Consider the following 22729-nt stretch of genomic DNA (forward strand, 5'->3'; position numbering starts at 1 on the left):
TTCGGAGAGGAAGGGAAAGGGAGAGATAGAAACATTAATGATGAGAGAGAATTATTGATCAGCTACCTCCTGCGCGGTGCCTACTGGGTATTGAGCCCACAACCCAGGCATGTGCCCTGACAAGGAATCAAACCGTGACCTCCAGGTTCATAGGTCGACACTCAACCACTAAGTCATGCCAGCTGGGCACTCCCACAAAATTTTTAAATTTTGTCATGGCCTTCATTTTGAAGTCTATTTTGTCAGATATGAGTATTGCTACCCCAGCTTTTTTTCTTTTCCATTTGGATGGAAATTTTTTTCCATCCTTTCATCCTCATCCTGTGTGAGTCTTTTGTTCTGAGGTGGGTCTCCTGTAGACAGCATATAATTGGGTCATGTTTTTGTATGCATTCAGCTACCCTTGTCTTTTGATTAGAGCATGTAATCCATTTACATGTACAGTTATTATTGTGAGGTATTTATTTGCCATTTTAATTCTGTATGCCTGTTTCTCTCTTTCTCTATTCTTCTCATTACAGCAGTCCCTTTAGCATTTATTGCAGTGCTGGTCTGGTGATGATAAACTCCGTTAGCCTTTTTTTGTTGGGAAGCTCTTTATTTTAACATCTATTTTGAATGATAGCCTTGCTAGATATAGTAATCTTGGTTTCAGGTTCTTGCTTTTCATTACCTTGAATACTTCATGCCATTCCCTTCTAGCCTGTAGAATTTCTGATGAGAAATCAGATGATAGGCTTATGGGAGCTCCTTTGTAGGTAACAAATTGCTTTTCTCTTGCTGCCTTTAAGATTCTTTGTCTTTAACTTTTGGCACTTTAATTATGATGTGTCTGGGCATGGGCCTGTTTGGGTTCTTCTTGCTTGGTACTCTCTGTGCCTCCTGAACTTGTGTGACTTTTTCCTTCACCCCATTAGGAAAGTTTTCTGCCATTATTTCTTCAAACACGTTCTCCATTCCTTGCTCACTTTCTTCCCCTTATGGCACACCTATTATGTAAATATTTTTATATTTCATATTGTTCCATAGTTCCCTTAAGCTGGCCTCCTGTTTTTTTAATTATTTTTCTGTTTTGTCCTCTGGTTGAGTGATTTTTTTTATTTTACCCCGTCATCTATTTAATTCACTGATCTGATCCTTGGCTTTTCCTAATCTTCTCTGTATTTTTTCCACTGTGTTTTTGATTAGTGCTATGTCATAAGATACTATATCTTTTCTCATGCTGTTGAGCATCTTTGCCATCATTATTCTGAACTCTATGTCTGTTAAACTTCTCCATTATCTCCATTTCATTTATCTCTTTTTCTGGAGAATTCTCTTGATCTTTCATTTCAGGTTTGTTTTTTTTGTCTCCCCATCTTGGCTGCCTGTTTGGATTTGTGTCTGTGTATTAAGTAGATCTGCTATGAGTCCCCATCTCTCACGCAGGACAATGTCAGATGCTGTTTGTGACTGTTTGGAGCTATGAGCAATCCAAAGCTTGTGGCTCTCTCTGCTGTGGTTGGGTGCCTTTGAAAAGGACCAAAATGTGCACCAGGGACTGCTTTTCCCAGTCCCCGGCCCAGACGGAAATCAGGCAAAAAAACAAAATCTTTAAATTTTATGTCATGTAAAAGATACATAAAGTTGTATTTTTATAAACAGTTTACCTTTTATCAAAATTAATCACTAATAAAGATCAAAATTTTAAAATGCAAACATAACTATGAGACTGTCTCGTTTTAACCTTTTGCACTCGGATGTTGAGTGTGACTCGACATGATTAGCATCGGTAGCAGCTCTTTTTATACTCTTTGAATGTATCAATAATTTGAAATATAAAAAAATCCAAATAAATAAGTTTGTATGAAAAGAAACTCCAGTTTTTTATTCTACTGCCGCGCTTTGTAAAATCTGGGGTATTTAAAAAATTAAATCCCGAGTAGAATAAAGGAATCAAGAAAAAAGCGAGTGCAAAGGGTTAAAAATTATGAGACTTTAAGCATTACACTATAAATACAATGACCATTCAAAATATAGCATAGCAACTATTATACCCTATTAACAGATATTTTTATAAATTTGACTACTTAAAAATTTTAAATGCCAACAGACCAAAAAGTGTAAAAGCAGTCAAAAGCAAAGTGATACACCAAGAAAGAATTTTTGCTGATTTCCTTAATTAAAAAGCATATACAAGTAATTTTTTGAAAAGTCAACAACCAGTAGAAAACTAGGAGGGTAGAAGGACTAACTTCATGGAAAACAAATGCAGGTAGATTTTTTCAAATATGAAAAGATGTTCTAATCTACTCATAATTAAATAAGTAAAATTTTATGAAGATGAAATACCATTTTTCCTTCATATTTATGAAAATGTTGATATATTCTATCATGGCTCTGTTTTTTGGTGGAGGGATAATAAATGGTACTACCTCTTTTAAGGGCAACACAGTAATAGTCATCAAAATTTTAAATGCACATATACCACTTGATTTTGCAACTCTACTTATAGGAATTAATCCTCCAAATATATATACATAAGCTCAAAGATGTATATATAAGAATATATACCTACAGATGGTTTGTAGTAGCAAAAGACTGAAAATATTTTAAATGTCTATCCCAGGGGACTGGGTAAATTAATTACAATACACCTATACAATAAAATATAATGCAAATATTAATGAAATATATTAGTGAGAAGATACTTATATCTACATGAAGAGATAAGGAAAGAAATTCAAGATATACTGCTAAGCAAAGATGCAGAAATTCATTAATTATCATTTGTATAAAGGGAGGGAGGGAGCAAAGGGCACATGTACATCCAGGGCATATTGTCAGACCATTTAGAGGATATGCAACAAATTGATAAAAGAAGTTGCCTCTTCATAGGAGAAACTAGAAATCAGGGATAAAAAAGGAGAATTATGTTTCAATAATAACCCTTTGCAATTATTTATTTTACTATCAGTAAGTCTGAAAAGATTCCACATGGAATCTTCTACATCCCTTTTAACAAAGCATTACATTCACATCAATCTCATCTTTAAACTTCTAATAGGCCTTCCTAATTCCAGTCTTGCTATTCCACCCTTACCTAAAACCTGTCTGCCGCTGTTATCTTCCTAAAATAAAGATCTGACTACTTTCAGACTTTACAAACTACTGTTCGGATTGTACATCTAAAGCAAAGACCTTTAGTTGACACACTTGTTTTGTTTGGATAAAATGTTATTTTAAAATATTTTAGTCAGTGGCAAATATTTAAAAACTGTGATATTTCAAATTAAATATAGATTTTAGCTCTTGAAAAACAAGAATCCCTGTAACACAGGGCTTGCATCTTTCCATGGCAAATAAGCTGAGTGGCTACAGGGAATGAACCTCCTTTCCAATTTGCCGGTCTCCATCCACCTCTCCAACACAGTGCCTGTTTGATTGATTTATTACTTATATTGCCTTCCAATTCTGTTTAGATATATAAGACCACTGATCTAAAGCAGAAAATTCAAGTTGCTTATCATGACATAAAACCTTTATGTCTGATCCAAAACTACTCTTACACACATAGCTTTTACCACAAATTCCATGCTCTTCAATTACAGCAAACTTTTCATTCCCTAAAACACCCATGATCTTAAGGTCTTTGGATATGTTGCTTCCTTAAAACCTATTTATATACTTTCACCTAAGAACTTGGCCTAAAATTCCCTTCCTTCTCTCTATCTTCTGCACCAAAAATTGCATATATCTCTATTATAACATGTTGAAACATAGAGGTGTTAAATTGCACTAATTATTATATTTTGAATTAAAGAAGGGAGAGTTACAGAAAGTATTAGTAGAAATGTGTTGTGATAATAAATTTAGAGATCAGTATGCAGACCAACATGACTTTGTAGTGTCAAACAAATATGCAGAATTATGTCTGCATATATGAACATGAAAGGGCAGCCAACATTTTTTTTTCCAAAAGAAAGTCTGTGCATGCCCTATTGTCAACTCTCTCAATAACAAGGCCCAACTCCATGATAACTGTATTAAAATGAAAAAAGAACATGTAAAATAAGTAAAGAGTAAACAAAGGCAAACAACATGGTCTAGCTAGCTCTGCCTTAGGGTAGGATTCAGGTAAGTCAGTAAGTATTTAAGCAGCAATGAAGTCCCTAAGGGGGAAAATATCTAGATTATATGTAGAAGTAGAAAATTTATATTTCATATCTGTTGTTTTTCCTATGACTACTAATGTAAAGGATCAACTAAATGTTTAGAAATCAAGTTGTCTAGCCCTCATGGAAGAACATGCTACAAGGTGAGAGTAAATGAGTCCAAAATAGAACAAAGTAGGATCCAAAAACATACATAACCGTCTAGAGCTGGGCTGGCAAACTACTGCCTACAGGCCAAATCTGGCCCAAGAAAGGCTTGTTTCTGTATAATGCAAGAGGTAAGAACAGTTAGCCATATCTAAATTATTTTTAAAAATGAGAATATTTTGTGACAAGTAAAAATTACATGAAATTCAAATATCATGATCAATAAATAAGGTATTATTAGAACACAACCTCGCCCATCTATTTACAAATTAACTATGGCTGCTTTCATACCACAATGACAGAATTGGGTAGTGTAAAACAGAGACCTTATGGGCTACGCATGAAATATCTGGCCCTTTTGTTCATCTATAGTCTAGAGCCACACTGGGTATGAACCTCAGCTCAACTACTCCTTTGATATGTAACTAGGCAAGTCACTGTGCCTCAGTTTCTTTCTTGTAAAGCATTTAGAACAATCACTGGCAGTGCTATAGATGTTTGCTAATGATAATATAGTATTACTATTTTTATTATTAATACTGCCACCCAAGTTCCCTTCAGCAATCTAAGGAAACACAAGATCTTCATAGATTATTCTCAGCTGTGCATGTCAATTTCATTGAAATATAAGGTATTAATTTTTCTTCACTTAAGTTATGAAGATTTTTAAGATATCTGACTAAATTCATCAAAAAATTTCTTTCCAAAAAAAATGTATTATCAGTTTTTCATGTTGAAGTTTCTTCCCTAAAAATGTTATTATCAGTTTTTCATGTTGAAGTTTCTTCCCTAAAAATGTTGTTATCAGTTTTTCATGTTGAATGCTTAAGATATGTTTGTATAATATAATATATATTTAATGTATAATATGTAATTGTTTATATATTAATTAATGTATAATTAATCTTCATCCAAACTATGTGTTATCTACAGTTCACTTATCTAAATTATTCAAAATAGAATCACCTAAACAAAATGATCAATATATAAATTATTTTTAGTGGGATAATTGTAGATGGTATACCTTCTAAATTTAAAAAAATACCACATATAGTCATCCATTCGTATATTCTTATTAGCTCTGAAAGTTTATATAACTAGAGTACCACTAGAGTCGTTTTTTATGAAACAAACTATTCTGTCATTGGGATGACGGGAAGTCAGACTATATTTCCCCATATATTACAAATGGTAATACAATACACAGACACAAAAGTAGTTATAATCAGAATTACTATTCTCTTTTGGGTCTCTGTGGCATATAAGTAATTTTCACACTGAAATACACTAATGTGGATTTGTGCATATATACACCATGAGAAAATTCCTCTAAATTATGACACTTAGCTATTTAAATACAAGAAACCCACTTACTGAGAGTGCAATATACTGGTAGAGAAAAAGAAATGGATACAAGCAAGAATTAGCGACACAGGCAATGGAATATACAAGTCTAACATGGAGAGAGAAAATGAGGCAAAGAGAAACACTGGGTAAGAATTTTTAAAACTGATGAAAGATACTAATCCTCAGATCCAGGTAGCCCAAGAAATCTCAATAAGGATTAATAAAAATGAATCTGTACCTCAGTAATCACAGTAAACAATAAAATACAAATATCAGAGCAATATATAAAACAACCAGAAAAAAATATAGACTGTTTACAAAGGAACAGGAAATTAAATTAGCAAGACGGGTCTAAGACACAAAAATACATAGACTACAAAATTTGACAGGATGAAGCTATAATAATAAGTAATCTGGGCTTTAAAATAATATATAGCAGAAAAGCATGACATAAATAGCATTTAAGTTGGAATGAGAAGTTTCAGTATTAGTGTCCTTAGACTGGAAGAAGTGAAAAGCATATAAAGTAAACACTTCAATGAGTTAAGCACTAAATTCTCCTTCACTAATTTATAAATTTACATAAAGTAAAAGTGCCTTTAATTTTTTCTAGAAGTACATAAGCTGGATATCTAGGAAAACCATGAATCAGCAAGAGTAATGAAAAAGGAACTAGCCAATATTAAAACATTTTATAAAACCTCTATAATTGAATCTAAGAACTGTATTGGCATATGGAGAAACAGCTTAATAAAATCATACAAAAAAATCCCAAAATAAACCAACTGATGTGAAAAGTGAGTATATGACAAAAACAGCATTTCAAATCAATAGGGGGAAAGCTGACTTCTTCATACTGAATAGCCAAATGTTAAAAGACAGAATTGATTCATTCCAGCTTCCAAACATAAGAAAAAATTCAAATGGATCAAAAATTTAAATATAAAAAGTTAAACAATTCAAATATCCGAAAAAAATCCCATATAACCTGGTTATAGAGAACACTTTCTCTTTCCTTTTTTTTTATTGATTTCAAGAGAGGAAGGGAGAGAGAGAGAGAGAGATAGAAACATCAATGATGAGAGAGAACCATTGATCAGCTGCCTCCTACATACCCCTCACTGGGGATCGAGCCTACAACCCGGGCACATGCCCTTGACCAGAATCAAACCCAAGACCCTTCACTCTGCAGGCCAACGCTCTATCCACTGAGCCAAACCAGCTACAGCTAGGGATCACTTTCTTAACTATGATTCTAAATTCAGGAGCAATAAAGGAATATTGATAACATTTAATTACATTTTTTTAAATATATTGTTATTGTTGATAGTATTACAGATATTTCCCATTTTCCACCCACTTTACTCCCCTCCTCCCAGTTCTTACTCTTCCTCCCCCCAAGTCTAAAATATAAACAAAGCAAAAGATAAATGAAAAAATATACATTTGCAATTTATATCACTAGAAGGGGTTAAAAATATACCTAATACATGAAAAGCTTATAAAAATGAGAAAACTCGAACTGACAAAAAAATGGGTTTGAGATACACACACAGGCAGTTCATGTAAAATGAAATAAAAATGGTCTTTAGTATGCAAAAAAATGTTCAATTTCACTCACAATAAGAAAAATACTAATTAAAACTACTTTGAGGTGCTGTTTCTCTTCTTTAAATTAGCAAAAAATCAAGTCTGACAATACAAAATTGTGGTGAGGTTAGAGGTAAATAAGGCCTCATTTTGTGGGTAAGAATGCAAAATGGTACAAGCTGTACCGAGGGAACTTCAGGACTACTGAGCAAAATTACCTATTTACTCATCCTTGACACGGATTCCAGGAAACTTCCCCAAAACCTATTGACAAAAATACAACAAAAAAGTTTGCAAAAGGAAATTAATCATAGCACTATTCATGCTATGAAGAAGAATGGAAGCAATCCAAATACCTATAATTACAAGACATACTGAATAAACTCTGGTACATCTACAAAATAAAATACTATGAGTTATAAACAGGAATTTGGACTATGTCTATATAACTATGGAATGATCTCCAAGATATATGTACTATTAAATGAAAAAAGCAGAGTAACGTATGTATCTCATTAATCTAAAAAAGGGCATTGGGTATGGATGTACAAGGTGTCCCCCGAAAATATATACACACTTGGAATAATTATAAGAGCAGTGTTTATTAAAATATATTTCATGTTCAAAATGTAATAGAATCAGGTGTTAAGTGTATATACATTTGGGGGGGGACACCTTGTATATCTATTAGCTGGATCTTGCTTTTCCATCCAACCAATTTCTGTCTTTTAATAGGTTTAGACCATTTACATGTAATATAATTTTTTTATATGCCTGGGTTAAAACCTACTATCCTAATAGTTGTTTTCTATTTGTTATATCTGTTCATTGTTCCATTTGACCACTTCTTCCACCTTTTATGGATTGAGTATTTTTATCATGCCATTTTATCCCCACTTTACTAGTATAATAATCTACATGCTAGTTTTTCATTCATTTTAATTTAAATGTACTGTGAGCCAACAGTACTTCACTACAATTTTTGCTTTAGTCTTGGCATTTAGAAAATATGACCCATAGGCTGGATGCCAGTTGTTTTTTTTTTAATTTATTTATTTTTTCCCAATTTTTTTATTAAGGTATTATATGTGTACATATCTTACCATTGCCACCCCCCATCCCACTCCCATATATGCCCTCACCCCCCAGAGTTTTGCATCCGTTGGTTATGCTTATATGCATGCATACAAGTCCTTTGATTGATCTCTTATCTCCCCCACCTCTCCCTAACTTTCCCCCTGAAATTTGACAGTCTGTTTGATGCTTTACTGTCTCTGTATCTGTCTTTTTGTTCAAGTTTATAATGTTCTTTATTATCCATAAATGAGTGAGATCATGTGGTATTTTTCTTTCATTGACTGGCTTATTTCACTTAACATAATGTTCTCCAATTCCATCCAGGTTGCTGCAAATGATGAGAATTCCTTCTTTTTTATGGCAGCATAGTATTCCATTGTGTAGATGTACCACAGTTTTCTGATCCAGTCATCTGCTGATGGGCACCTAGGCTGTTTCCAAATCTTAGCTATGATGAATTGTGCTGCTATGAACATAGGGGTGCATATATCCTTTCTGATTGGTGTTCCTAGTTTCTTCGGATATATTCCCAGGAGTGGGATTACTGGGTCAAATGGGAGTTCCATTTTCAGTTTTTTGAGGAAACTCCATACTGTTCTCCACAGTGGCTGCACCAGTCTGCATTCCCACCAGCAGTGCACGAGGGTTCCTTTTTCTCCGCATCCTCGCCAACACTTGTTGTTTGTTGATTTGTTGATGATAGCCATTCTGACAGGTGTGAGATGGTACTACATTGTTGTTTTGATTTGCATCTCTCGGATAATTAGTGATGTTGAGCATGTTTTCATGTGTCTCTTGGCCTTCCTTCTGTCTTCTTTTGAAAAGATTCTATTTAGGTCTGTTGCCCATTTTTTTATTGGATCATTTATCTTTCTTTTATTAAGTTGTATAAGCTGCCTGTAGATGTTGGAGATTAAACCTTTATCAGTGATGCCATGGATGCCAGTTTTTTAAGAGTTTTACTAGAACACAGCCAAAGGATTCATTTATATATTGTCTATGGTTGCTTTAGTGTTAGAAGAACAGAGCTGAACAGTTACAATAGACACTCTATAATCTGCAAGTGTAAATATCTAGCCCTTTAAAAAAATGTTTGCAAACCAGCCAGTGTGGCTCAGTGGATTGAGTGTCGTCCTATGCACCAAGAGCTCGCTGGTTTGATTGCTGTTCAGGGCACATGCCCAGGTGGCAAGCTCAATCCTCAGTAGGGGGTATGCAGGAGGCAGCCAATCGTTTCTACCTCTCTTCTCTGTCTCTCCCTCTCTCATCCTCTCTCTAAAACCAATAAAAACATCATTTTTGAAAAAATATTTGCCAACCTCAGCTTTAGACAGTTATGTGTCAGTGATTAAAAATAAGAAAAATTCCATTTTATAAGTATGGTTCAGCTTTTACCATTTCCAATTTTCTTCATCTCTTTGGGTAGATTTTCTGTCTGGTATTATATCTGTGGTATATTTTTTATAGTTCAGGTCTTCTGGGAATGAATTATTTCAGGTTTTCCTTCCCTGAAAACATGCTTATTTTTCCTTCTCGAATTTAGAGTTAAAATATGTTTTTTCTTTCAGCACTTTAAAGAAATCACTTCATTGTATTCATGGCCTGCATAGTTCCTGATAATGATGCTGTATTTCTCATCTTTAGTCTTTTAAATTAGGTAGCCTATTTTTATTCTGGTGGCCTTCAAGATTTTCTCAGTGATTTTAGAGATTGAATATTAAGCATCTATCAGTGATGGCGAACCCCTGACACGCATGTCAGTGCCATTTCTGATGACACGCGGCCGCTGAGGCGGCCGCATGCCGAGGATGAAACATTTATGTTATTTAAACTATAAATATCGCGAAATAATGTTTTTTCCTCAAAGGGACAAACTACCCGAGTTATGCTCAGTTTTTTGGCGAAGTTTGAAACACCAAGCTCAAAAGGTTGCCCATCACTGATGGTGATCTAGAGATGGTAGAGTATATGTGTATTGCAAATTATCCTGCTTGTTTTTCTCCAAATTTCTTGATTCTTTGGTTTCAGGGTCCTGATTAGCAGTAATTATCAGGTGTACAGGTTAATAATGCAAATATTTTTCAATAAATGGAGTTGCACATATGTTCATATATATGCAATTTGATATGTATGCTATTTTGTTGTATTGACAGCAAGCTTCAAAACTTATGTCAAATTTTCTGAAGGTGTTAACATCATAGATATTTTATGCTTAAAAATGTCGAATTTCGTGCCAAAAAAAGCATTTGCGGGAAGTTTTAATTCATTATTTTGAAGAAAAGTGCTGCTGAAAGTTATCGTATACTTCAGGAACCTTATGGTGAACATGCTCCATCTCAAGATATTTGTGAACGCTGGTTTAAACGCTTTAAAAGTGATGATTTCGATGTGAAAGACAGAACGTCCAGGTCAACGGAAAAAGTTTGAAGACCAACAGTTACAAGCATTATTGGATGAAGATGCGTATCAAACTCAAAAACAACTTGCAGAAAGATTAAACGTTGCTCAGCAAACAATTCCTGATTGTTTACAAGCAATGGGAAAGATTTTAAGGAAGGAAAATGGGCGTCACATCAACTGAACGAAAGACAAATGGAAAACCGAAAAGTCATCAGTAAAATGTTGCTTCCACGGCATGAAAGAAAATCTTTTTTGCATCGAATTGTGACTGGCGATGAAAAGTGGATTTATTTTGAGAATCCCAAATGCACAAAATCATGGGTTGATCCAGGTCAACCATCAACATCGATGCAAGGCCAAAATGCTTCAGAAAGAAGACAATGCTTTGCATTTGGTGGGATCAGGAAGGTGTGGTGTATTATGAGCTTCTAAACCAGGTGAAACTGTTAATACTGATCACTACTGACAACAAATAATCAATTTGAACCACGCTTTGATCATAGAACGACCAGAATAGGCCAAAAGACACGGCAAAGTAATTTTGCTTCATGATGATGCACCATCACACACTTCAAAACCAGTTAAAGACACGTTAAAAGATCTTGCCTGGGAAGTATTAACCCACCTGCTGTATTCACAGACCTTGCTCCTTCAGATGACCACTTGTTATGATCAATGGCACACGCACTTTCTGAGCAGCACTTCAAAATGTACGAAGAAGTGGAAAATTTGGTCTCTGAATTGTTTGCCTCAAAACAAGAGAGAAAGTTCTATTGGGACGGTATCCATAAACTACCTGGAAGATGGGGGAAATGTGTAGCTAGCGATGGACATTACTTTAAATAAAGCACTTTTGATGTTTCTCTTAAAATTATCGTGTTTTCTTTGATCACAAAATCCTCATTATTAATCTGTACACCTGGTATCTCTCTTCTAAGGTCTCCTTTTACACAAATCAGTGATTCCTCCTCTCATGAACCATCTCCAATCTCAGGGCTCTACCAATACCTCCTCCTTCCTTCCTCCTTCCATTTCTAGGGCTAACAGCAACTTATTAGAGTGCTAAGTCTGGGTTCAGGATCCTCTCCTTGTCTATTCTCTCAATCTTCTAACAACTTTCAAAGACGTTCTACAAATTAAATTCTCTCTACTTAAATATCTAGCATGACATACATTTCCCTAACTAAATCTTGAATGAAATAATCTATATATCTTAAAATGAAAAAGGAAACAAAAATAAATTGATTGACGACCATTTCCTACAAGACCAACAGGGAATTATTTTCTGTTCCCACATGTCCCAAACTTACAATGGAAAACTTTTTCAGAATACTGTAGCTTAAGAAAACTATAACCAATAGGCTACAGCCAACATAAGCCACATAATTATTTATTTATTCATTTTTAAACCAATAGACACCTCTTTTTAAAAAAAATCCTTACCCAAGGATGTTTATTGATTTTAGAGAGTGGAAGAGAGAAAGAGAGATACATCACTGTGAGAGAGAAACATCAATTGGTTGCCTCCTATACATGCTCTGACCACAGACCGAACCCAACATCTAGGTATGTGCCCTGACCGTGAATCGAAGTTGCTACCTTTTGGTGCATGGAATGACACTCCAACCAACTGACCCACATATTTATTTTTATTAAATAGTAAAAAAATATATGTTTGTCTTGGTGCCTTGATTCTGTGGGATTTTTGCTTTTCTACTGAGCTACAACTGACATGTAACATTTTATTACATTCAGGTGTACAACATAATGATTTGATATTTCATATACTGCAAAAATATCAAGTCTAGTTAATATCCGTCACCACACAGTCCCAATTTTTTCTTCTTGTGGTAAGAATTATCAAAACCTATGCTTTTTAACAACTTTTAAATATACGGTATTAACTATAGTCACCATGCTATACATTAAACCTCAATGACCTATTTATTTATTTTATAACGGGTAGTTTGTATCTTTTGACCATCTTTACCCATTTGGCCCACCTCTCAAACCCCACTATGGCAACCATCAACCAGTTCTGTGTATCTGAGTTTTATTTTAAGATTCCATATATAAGTGAGATTATATGTTATTTGTCCTTCTCTGAATTATTTCACTTAGCATAATTTCCTCAAGGTCCATCCATGTTGTCACAAATATCAAGAGTTCCTTCTTTTTTATGAATGATGTGTATATGTGCGCATGCCTCTGTGTATGTGTGTGTCACATTTGCTTTATCAATTCATCCATCAATGGACACATGGGTAACTTCCATGTCTTGTTTATCCTAATATATAAAAACCCTGGGTTGTAACGACCAGTAACGACGGAGGCTTGACCAACCGGAAGTCAGTCCTGACTGCTTCCGCTGCAGGCCTAGTGCCCCAGCACTGACTGCTGAGGGGGCTGTGAATCAGGGCCACAGAGAGGCCTGAAGAGAGAAGCAGGGACTGATCCATTGCCTCTGAGGTAGCTTTTGATCAGCACTTGCCTCTCTCTTTCTCTCCCAGTCTGGCCAACAGCTGTGCCTCCATTTCTCTCCAGTCCTCCACCGGGGCTGCTGATCAGCCCCGCCTTTCTGATCAGGTCCCGTTGATAGGCCCAGAGATGCTGACTGGCATAGACACTGACCAATCAGAACCAAATGTGGATCCTGTGGGGAACCAATAGATGCCTAGGAGGTGGAGCTTCTGACGCTGACTGGCATAAAAACCAACCAATCAGAACCAAACGTGGGTGCTGTGGGGAGCCAATGGCTGCCTAGGAGGCAGAGCTTTTGACGCTGACTGGCATAGAAACCGACCAATCAGAACCAAATCTGGGTGCTGTGGGGAGCCAATGGCTGACTAGGAAGCGGAGCTTTTGACTCTGACTGGCATAGAAACCGACCAATCAGAACCAAATTGGCCAGCAGAGGAGGGCTGTTGGGGGTGAGATCAGGCCAGCAGGGGAGGGCAGTTGGGGGCAACCAGGCCAGGAGGGGAGGGCAGTTGGGTGCGAGATCAGGCCAGCAGGGGAGGGCCATTGGGGGCAAGATCAGGCCAGCAGGGGAGAGCAGTTGGGGGCAACCAGGCCGGCAGGGGAGGGCAGTGAGGGGCGACAGCAGGGGAGAGCAGTTAGGAGTGACTGGGCCAGCAGGGGAGGGCAGTTTGGGACGAACAGGCTTGCAGAGGAGTGCAGTTAGGGGTGATCAGGCTGGCAGGCAGAGGCAGTTAGGGGCGATCGGGCAGGCAGGCAGGTGAGCAGTTAGGAGCCAGCAGTCCCAGATTGTGAGAGGGATCCCCAATTGGAGAGGGTGCAGGTTGGGCTGAGGAACCCCCCCCCCCCCCGCTCCATGTACGAATTTTGTGCACCAGGCCTCTAGTTATAAATAGTGCTGCAATGAACACAGAGGTGCAGATATCTTTTTGAGTTAGTATTTTCGCTTCCTTCGGATAAATACCCAGGAATGGAACTGACTGATCATATGGTAGTTCTATGTTTAATTCTTCGTGAAGCCTCCATACTGTTTTCCACAGTGGCAGTACCAAATTACACACCCACTAACAGCGTACAAGGTTCACCTTTTCTTTACATCCTTTGACAACACTTATCTTTTTCATAAAAACTATTGTAACAGGTGTGAGATGATATCTCATTGTTATTTTAATTTGGTTTTGATTTTGACTCATTGTTTCCTTTACTGTGCAAAAGTTTTTTAGTTTGATGTAGTACAACTTGTTTATTTTTGCTTCTGTTGCCTTTGCCTTTAGTATCAAATGAAAAAATCACCCCCAACTGGGCCCCCACAAGCCTATGGTCAGAATGAAAATTGGGGGCCAGACTGTGAACTTTAAGGTCGATATGGGGGCTGAGTACTCTATAGTCACTCAGAAGGTAGCTCCTCTCTCAGGAAAGGAGGTCACCAGTATCAGAGCTACCAGGGACCAGAACCGTAGACGGTTCTGCCGCCCTCGCCGCTGCCAACTTGGCAGCCACCAAGTAATCCATGAATTCCTGTACTTGTCAGATTATCCAGTGCCTCTAATGGCTAGAGACCTTTAGCCAAGATGGGGGCAGAGATCACTTTTGCCCCAGATGGCTCAACACAGTTGCACCTAGGTGAGAAGACCTCTCCAATGTTCCTGTCCTTAGCAGTGCCCAGGGAGGAAGAAGGAGACTTTATACCTCCCAAAGGACTCACCATTAGAGCCTGAATTAGAGGAAGAATTCCTGATGGTCTGGGCAGAAGGAAATTCCCCTGGCCTGGCCAAGGACCATGCCCCAGTACTAATTGACCTAAAGCCTGGGACACAGCCTATCAAAATATGCCAATATCCTATTCCAAGGGATGCACGCCTAGGAATCCAGGTCCACTTAGACCGGCTGCTTCAGTGAGGACTTCTTAAACGGTGTCAGTCTCCATGGAACACCCCTCTCTTGCCTGTCAAAAAGCCTGGGACTAATGATTACCGCCCAGTGCAGGACCTGCAGGCTATTAATGAGGCTGTTATAACCCTGCATTTGGCACTGCCAAACCCCTACACTCTTCTGGGACTCATTCCATCAGAGGCGGAATGGTTTACATGTCTAGATTTGAAAGATACCTTTTTCTTTTTTTCTTTTTTTAATATATTTTATTGGGGGTTTTTTTTTTGTTTGTTTGTTTTTTTACAGAGAGGAAGGGAGAGGGATAGAGAGCTAGAAACATCGATGAGAGAGAAACATCAATCAGCTGCCTCCTGCACGCCCCCCACTGGGGATGTGCCCGCAACCAAGGTACATGCCCTTGACCGGAATCGAACCCGGGACCCTTCAGTCCGCAGGCCGGCACTCTATCCACTGAGCCACACCGGTTAGGGCGAAAGATGCCTTTTTCTGCTTTCAGTTGGCACCCTCCAGTCAGCTCCTGCTTGCCTTTGAGTGGGAAAATCCAAAACTACGGGTGCCAAGGAGCAGTTCACCTGGACCAGACTGCCACAAGGGTTCAAGAACTCCCCAACTCTTTTTAGCAGAGCACTAGCATCTGATCTGTCCAAATTCCCAGGAGAAGACTTGGGGTGCATTCTACTCCAATATGTAGACAACCTCCTACTGGCTAGCTCCACTCGAGCTCAATGCTGCGAAAGAACACAAGCCCTTCTGAGACTCTTAATTGAAAAAGGTTACCGAGTGTCCAAGAAAAAGGCACAAATCTGTCAGAAGTCAAGTACCTAGGTTTCCAAATCACTCGAGGGAAATGAAGACGAGGACTGAAAGGAAGCAGGCAGTATGTGCTATTCCAGTCCCTAGCACCTGACGGCAGATTCAGGAATTTCTGGGAGCAGCAGGGTTTTGTTGAATTTGATCTCAGGGTTTTCAGACCTAGCTGAGCCTCTCTATGAAGCTTTAAAAGGAGAGGAGAAGGCACCCATCAACTGGGGTTCTGAGCAGGAAAAGGCCTTCAGCACCATAAAGGCAAAGATTACTGAGGCCCCAGCACTAGGGCTACCAGATGTGACACGGGATTTTAACCTCTTCATTCATGAGAGTAATGAGGTAGCCCTAGGAGTTCTAACCCAGGAGTTTGGACCCTGGCAAAGAGCGGTAGCCTATCTCTCTAAGCAGATTGACCCGGTTGCCTCCGGGTGACCCCCATGTCTCAGGGCCCTTGCAGCCATGGCATTATTAGTCAAAGAAGCGGATAACCTTACCCTGGGACAAAACTTAAATGCAAAAGTATCTCATGCTATTGTCACCCTAATGAAAGATAGGGGGCAGCACTGGCTAACTCATACTCGAATGACTCAATACCAAGGGCTTCTATGTGAAAATCCATGAGTACGATTAGAAGCAGTGAGAATTCTTAATCCTGCCACCTTCTTACCCATCACTGAGGGAGCCCCTGAGCATGATTGCCTAGAAGTTCTAGAGGAGATTTACTCTAGCTGGCCAGATCTAACAGACCGGCCTCTGCAGAATCCGGACCTAATATTTTATATGGATGGGAGCAGTTTTCTAGATGAAGGGAAAAGACAAGTCGGATATGCAGTAGTATCAGACTTTGAGACAGTAGAGGCACAGGCTCTGCCCAAAGGATGATCAGCGCAGTGGGCAGAACTTTGGGCCCTGGTCAGAGCCTTAGAACTCAGAAAGGAAAAGCACGCTAACATTTACACTGGCTCGCGCTATGCCTTTGCCACACTGCATATCCATGGGGCTATACACAAGGAAAGAGGATTCCTGAGCATTGAAGAGAAAGGAATAAAAAAACAGAATGAAATCCTAAAATTACTAGAAGCAATCTGGGAGCCCAAGGAAGTAGCCGTTATCCACTGGGAAGCTGTCAACAAAAAGAAGGATTCAGTGTCAGAAGGAAACCATTGTGCAGAAACAGCAACCAAGCTGGCTGCTAAAGAACAAGCAGCATCGTCACAGATCATGTTGGCCCCTGAATTACCTGAACCTCTGAAATACACTCCTCAGGAAGAGGAATGAGCCCAGTAAGAAGGGTGCAAGAGAACGAAAGAAGGTTGGTGGACACTCCCAGATCATAGGGTCTATGTCCCAGAATAGTTAGCCCATAAGGTAGTCCTCCAGCAACATGAACTTATCTATTTTGTTAAGCAGATACTATTTAATTGTCTGTCTTCCCTCCTATGTGCCTCAGTGCCTCAGTGCTGCCTCCTCTGTGCACAGAACAATACCAAACAGTGTCCTGTAGGACCGATGGGAGTTCAGCACTGCAGGCAAGCTCCCTTTGAGTACTTAGAGGTAGATTTTACAGAAATAGGGCCTAGTAGATGGACTTTTTTTTATCTGCACTTTTTCAGGCTGGGTCGAGGCATATCCTACTCACAAAGAGAAGGCAAGAGAAGTCACTAAGGCATTGCTGAAGGACATAATTCCACAGTATGGAATGCCTCTAACTATAGGGTCAGATAATGGCCCAGCCTATATAGCTGAAATAGTACAGCAAGTAGCTAAGGCCTTAGTAATTAAATGAAACTTACATGCAGCTTACAGGCCCCAGAGCTCAGGGAAAGTAGAGCGCATGAACCAGACTCTCAAGCAGGCTATGGCTAAGCTATGTCAAGAGACAACCTTATCCTGGACAGACCTTGCCTCTTGCACTCCTGTCGGTACACTGTGCCCCAAGGGCCAGGGTAGGTTTCTCTCCCTTTGAAATTCTATATGGCATACTCCTCCCTTAATTCGGCCAAAGGGAGATTTGGGGGAAATAGGAAACTTAGAAATTCAGAAGCAATTACAAGGATTTGGGAAAACTATCTTTGAGGTCCACAGATGGGTTATTGACCAATAATTGCCCATCTCTTTAGGAATGGCTGTGCACCCTCATAAGCCTGGAGACCAGGTTTGGATAAAGGATTAGAAAAAGGAGCCCCTTAAGCCAACTTGGAAGGGACCCTATCCAGTCATACTAACCAACCCCACAGCTCTTAAGGTTGAGGACTGAACACCTGTATCCACCACTCCTAAGTGAAAATAGCCCACCAGCCGAGTGACACCCAGCCTGAGTGGAAGGTACCCTCTGACCAGAAACACACCCTGCGGATCACCCTCAAGAAAACGGCGGACTTGGCTGACCAACCTGTTCCAAGAATTCAGGTAACACCCTGCTGAATTCTTCCTTACACTAATATTTCTTTTTTATCTCCTCCTAAAAGTAATAATGTCATAGTAATATATAGAAATGTTTAAAAATGTTTTAAAAATGCCTAATATATATATACTGAGTGGCCAGATTATTATGATCTCTGAACACATAATAATCTGGCCACTCAGTGTATACGCTATATAATAAAAGGCTAATATGAAAATTGTCCCCTCGACCAGGAGTTCGACCAGCAGGCAGGCCAGTCAACTGCCCATGTCCCCTCCCCCTGGCCAGGCTGGTCGGACCCCACCATGCACGAATTCATGCACCAGGCCTGTAGATATACACACACACACACACACACACACACACACACACACACACTGAGTGGCCAGATTATTATGCATTCAGAGATCATAATAATCTGGCCACTCAGTGTATATATTAAGAAGGTTTTAAAATGTTTAAATTAACTTTCCTTGAAACTTAAAATGTGATTCCTCACTGCCCTGAAGCATGTGTACCTCATAGATAAGAATTTGAACTTCAGTAAACAACTCAGTGACTTGTCAAGATAACCACCTGAGTGAGTGATGTACTCTCCCTAGATAACCACACGTAGCCCCTCGCCCTGTTTGAGATAAACATGTGTGCATTGACGTAATTCATTGATAGCCACGTGGGCAGCTGCAAATGGGGTACAGGCTTTAAAACTGGGGTCCAGACCAGCCAAAGTGCTCGTCTGTCGAGATAGCCACAAAGGCCTGTCCTCTTGCCAGTCCGGCAAGCGACGCCGCTCCGTGCTCCTCTCTCTGCCAGACAACAGAATAACGGTCAGTAACACCCAATTGAGACACGACTGAGCTCTCGGGTGAGGAATGCCGGCCCCTTGCATCTGGACCAGACCAGCCTAGCTGCCGGACCCCCGAGGACAGCACCACTAGGATCTCACTTAAGCCTATACCCGCAGCACCAGGAATTGTGTGAATAATAAAATGCTGTATGATTTGCAACTGTATTATGTTTCATGTGGTGTAATACTTCCGGCAGTTAATTGAATTATTTTGCGTACGCTTAAAATTAAAATTAAAGCCTTTGGTCTTTTTGGTCCTAAGCCTGCCCTCAGTCCTGCTTGCGTAGAGTAGTCTCTTTGCTAGCAACTACTTGAATGTCCCACACCTGCAAGGTTAAAGCTTATCTCAAGGGACGCCTTAGATAAACATCCCAGATCCTTTCCCGGGATCTACTTGGGACAAATAAGCCCTGGTATTTCTGGATAATCATTGTTTTTATCTTTCTAATAATTCTTATTTTGTCTTTTTATGAGTGTCACCAGAACCATAGACTAATACCAGGAAGAGAACTCTTCTGTCCCTGCTGGGACACAGAACCACTATAAATTACTACCTCCTCCACTGCAAAGGAATTTATTGCTGTCACCGACCAAGACGAGGCTGGTTCTCTTATTGTTACTAAACTCTGTTATTCTTGACCACTCTCAAGTCTATACTCTGCCTCTCAAGGATCTTCTAAGTCCTCACTATCTCTCTCAAACCCTCAACTTAACTCATCGCTTCCTCAGCCTGACCAACCCTGGGCTAGCTAAGGACTGCTGGCTCTGTCTTCCCCTCTCATCTACAAGCTACATGGCAGCCCTGAGCATTCCTGGTGGTAGGCTGGATTTAGATATCAAGATAGCAAGACACCCATGAAAAACACACATGGTATCAAAACAAGCCAGAGGGAAATCATTTGGGCAAAAAATGAAATAGGATCCCAAGTCAAATTTATAGAAAATATTCCTTTATTAACTTTTGGTCGAGAATATGTTTGTATATTTTCAGAAAACAACTCCGAGACCATGTGGATTCCAGCAACAGAGAGGAATCGACAGGAGTGCTCCAGCCATGAAGACAGAAGAGAAGCAGTCCAGAGATGGAAGTCGCTGACGTCGCCTTGCCATACTAGCAGTCAGCAGCTGTGTGTCACTGCAGGTTGCCCAGGACCAAACCAGAGAGGGTCGGACCTGCATTACCACCATTTGTCCACCATCCAGAACTGAAATATCATTGCTGACATGTACATATAAGGAATTGTTTGACACTGAAATTGGGTCTCAAAAGAACTGTTGGCCCAGAAAGAAACTCACTACAGACTGATTCATTTGCCTTTCAGCATAACCATTATTGCTTGTCTCATTTTCGGTTCTTATAAGTGTATTTCTAGTATCACATGATCTCACTCACCTAGGGGAAATAATGAACAACATAAACTGATGAACAAAAACAGACCCGGAGACAAAGAAGCATAGATCAGACTGTCAAACCTCAGAGGGAAGGTAGGGGAGGGTGGGGGTAAGGGAGAGAGATCAACCAAAGGACTTGTATGCATGCATATAAGCCTAACCAGTGGTCACGGACAACAGGGGGGTGGAGGCATGCGTGGGGAGGGGTGTGGGATGGGAATGGGGGAATGAGGACAAATATGTGATACCTTAATCAATAAAGAAATTTAAACAAAGAAAATAAAAAGAAAAAGAAAAGAAGGGGCAACACTGAAAAAAAAAGAAAACACTACCTCTGGGGATACACAAAGTAATCCCGAAGGCCCCTTTCAGCCCCTTACAGGGGCAATCTTGGCAGGAACTCTCTCTCAGAACAGGAGAATGGCAAGCTCACACACCTCTTTACCATTGAGAATACCTTCTGTCTGGAGACCCAGGGAATTTTCTTCCTCTGTGGCACCAATACCTATCTCTGTCTACCTGCCAACTGGACAGGGACCTGTACTCTGGCTTACCTAGCCCCCGAAAAAGACATTGCCCTAATAATCAGTCCTTTAAGGTTCCACTCACTGCCTATGCTCGAACCAGAAGGGCCATCGCCCTCTTCCCCGACTCCTTGTCGGCCTAGGAATAGCTATAGGCCTGAGCACTGGGATAGGGGGGTTGGCAACTTACCTTTCCTATTATCAAAGCCTATCCAAAGACCTTTCAGACAGCTTAGAGGAAATATCTCAGAGCATTATTGCAGTACAAGACCAGATAGACTCACTGGCAGCAAATATCCTCCAAAATCGAAGAGGACTAGACCTTCTAACAGCAGAAAAAGGGGGCTTATGTATGTTCCTTGAGGAAGCGTGCTATTTTTATGCCAACCAGTCCGGCATTGTAAGGGATGGGGCCCAGAAACTAGCTGATCAGGCCCCAAAAAGAAGACAGGAATTATCGGAATCTTGGGAGTTCCTGTAATAATATATGGAATTGGACATCTTGGGCACTCCCATTAGCTGGCCCCCTCCTGATGCTTCTCATTGCACTGCTATTTGGTCCTTGCATTCTTAACTTTCTCACCCACTTTATTTCCTCTTGCTTAGAAGCCTTCAAGCTCCAGATGGTGCTACAAGCCAGGACACTGAACTACCGTTATGACCCTCTCGGGGAAGATGAAAAAGATTCAAGCTGCTGAACCTCCATAACGACGTCCCTCCTCAGCAGGAAGCAGCTAGAGCAGTCATCGACCCTGTCCCTAATTCCTGAGTCTTCTATAATCCCCAAGGCTAAGGATAGCTTGAGGATTAAGAGGGGGGAATAATGCAGAAAATACTGGTAAGACATTTGGGGGGCTAGCTATCTGAATCTGTGCCAGTAACCTGTATCCTGATGCACACTCTTATGAGCAGATAATTAATTCCATAGTTATCATGATACCTGTCCTGCCTTGCAGAACCTGTTTCCTGGAATACTCCCATTTTACAGAGGCCATAAATCATGAACCATATACAACCCCCAGAGGGGGTTGTCAGCACTGGTGCCAGCCAGGCCAAGCCTTTGGGTATAATCTCACTTCCCCCTCCCAACTCATGGGGGCTGCAAAGCCCATGAAAAGTCCAGAAGCCTGATCCATACTTGGGGGACAAAGAAACTAAAAGGGATAAAAGGAAGGCTTCCTCCATATTCATCACACAGGCTTTGGAGGTTGATTCCCGAGTCACTGCACTAGTGCATTAAAGGCTCCTCTTCCGACTCCCCTAAGTGCCCAACTGATTATTCTCCCACACCGCCTGGCAGCTTATCTACAACAGCTGTAGGTTTGTCATATATGGCCTTTATCATGTTGACATATACTCCTTCTATTACCACTTTGCTGAGTTTTTATAAAAAATGGGCGTTGGACTTTGTAAAATGCTTTTTCTGCGACTATTGATAGGATCATGCAATTTTTGTCTTTCCATTTGCTTATGTAATGTATCACGTTTGATTTGTGAATATTGTACCAGCCTTGCACCCCTGGAATAAATCCCATTTGGTCATGGTGTATGATCTTTTTAACATATTGCTGGATCTGATTTGCTAATATTTTGTTGAAGATTTTAGCAGCTGTGTTCATCAGGGATATTGGCCTGTAATTCTCTTTCTATGTAGTGTCTTTATCTGGTT

At 39.7% G+C, this 22729-nt stretch overlaps 1 protein-coding gene across 2 annotated transcripts in view; it reads right to left on the reverse strand.

Moving 5' to 3' along the window:
* The window catches only part of ZNF654 (zinc finger protein 654), a 115016-nt gene that overhangs the window by 43254 nt on the left and 49033 nt on the right, over positions 1–22729 (reverse strand). The window lies entirely within an intron of this gene.

Source organism: Eptesicus fuscus, chromosome 3, assembly GCF_027574615.1.
Source record: "Eptesicus fuscus isolate TK198812 chromosome 3, DD_ASM_mEF_20220401, whole genome shotgun sequence".
Classification (NCBI taxonomy): domain Eukaryota; kingdom Metazoa; phylum Chordata; class Mammalia; order Chiroptera; family Vespertilionidae; genus Eptesicus; species Eptesicus fuscus.